The following is a 1,667-nucleotide window of genomic DNA, read 5'->3' as shown; positions in this document are numbered from 1 at the left end:
ACATAAAATCATAAAAGTATTTCATCTAACACAGTTATGTATGAAGACTTGAGTCTTAGACTCTTACAGAAAATGTCACATGTCATTCTTGATGTATGTATGAGTAATTGTCAGGGTAGGTGTCCCCATGTGTGGGTGCACATCTCACATATTTGGTAGGGGAATGATGAAATATCCACCTGGGCTGGTGGGAATCCCAACCCAATAAATAAATGCATGATTGGTGGGCCCTATTACCCATCATATGGCATGAAAATTAATCTAGTTTAAGACCCCAACCAAGCAAGTTGCACTTGGATAATTTTGGCTCTTTGGCTTGTTACCTCCCATGTTATATGAGGCCTACACTTGTGAATATTTCTACTACTCTTGTCATTTCCATGATAAGGGGAGATTTACAGGTTGACCTTTAGATGACCCTAGAGTTTTGATTGCATTTGATGAGGTTTTGGTGATGGCCTCATCCCAATAGCCAACAAGCATGTTTGTTTTGTTCAATTCCCTCACAATCTACCAGAACTTCTACCCAAAATGCTACAACTTCTAGTGCCTCTAAGATGGTTCCTGTGTCAAAGAAACCTCCAGGAAGTGCACCAGCAGACAAAATCTCCATAAACTTATTATTACAAGAAAAACATGACCAACAACCTACAAAAGATGAAAATTATAATGATACCAATACCATCAACTACTGTCAGAACTATAGAAGTAATTGGCATATACAAATTTGTTAGAATTATAGGATAATGATTTATCATATGAAACCAAAAAAATGTATTCACACAAATAAGAAGGACAAAGGAATCAACTGCTAAGCAAATGAGTTCACTTTCCAATAGTGCGTAGAGTGCTAAAATATTTGTTGGATAAGCTTAAGGAATTTAGGCAACTCCTTTGGGATAAACTAAAACACAACGGCTTCCAAAATTTCAATAAAAATGATCATGTGGCAAGAAAACTAGCTTAACAAATGTCAAATAGCTCACCAAAGTAGTAAGTGTGCTTAAGTAACAACTCCTATATACCTAGGAGATCACACAATGTCACAATAACCTAAGACATCGTTGAAGGTTTTTAAGAATTACCTAAGAAAGAACATATATTTCCTTTAGATAAATATTAGGAAAGTGACTTGAAATGATTAGCTTCTGCAATTTGGACAATATTTTTATTATCATCTAATAATGTATTGTGGGATTCCCAACAATCCTCTATAGCATTGGGTATTTACTATTAGGCAAGGTGACTCTAGAGAATGGGTATTCATTATTAAGCATGGTGACTAGTAGAAGAATACAGTCTAGAACTCTATATTTCGTTGCCAATATTTTTTATTTACTGACAACTCTAATAGTAAAACCACTTCTTTCTTCCCTTCCTCTATATCCCATGCTAACGCACCCAAGGGAATGCTAGATTTGTTATCACTTTTCATCAAGCACAGTTAAGAGGAATTAGTTTTGACAGGTGACAACCAGACATTCCTAAGACACTTGAGGGACATATACCCATCCTCAGGGACATTTACATCACACGTTTTTTGGGATGTGGGTAACATCCTAAAAGAAAATGAGATGTCCCCAGTAGTTTCCTTGTACCTCATGGACAGGGAAACACTAAATTCTAAGCCAACCCACTTTCATTTTGCATCTGATGGTGGCTGAATC

Source organism: Pinus tabuliformis, chromosome 5_2 (genome assembly GCF_031772625.1).
Source record: "Pinus tabuliformis cultivar Carrire ecotype Pingquan chromosome 5_2, CPIR1, whole genome shotgun sequence".
Lineage (NCBI taxonomy): Eukaryota > Viridiplantae > Streptophyta > Pinopsida > Pinales > Pinaceae > Pinus > Pinus tabuliformis.
Note: the sequence above shows the minus strand (reverse complement) of the source record.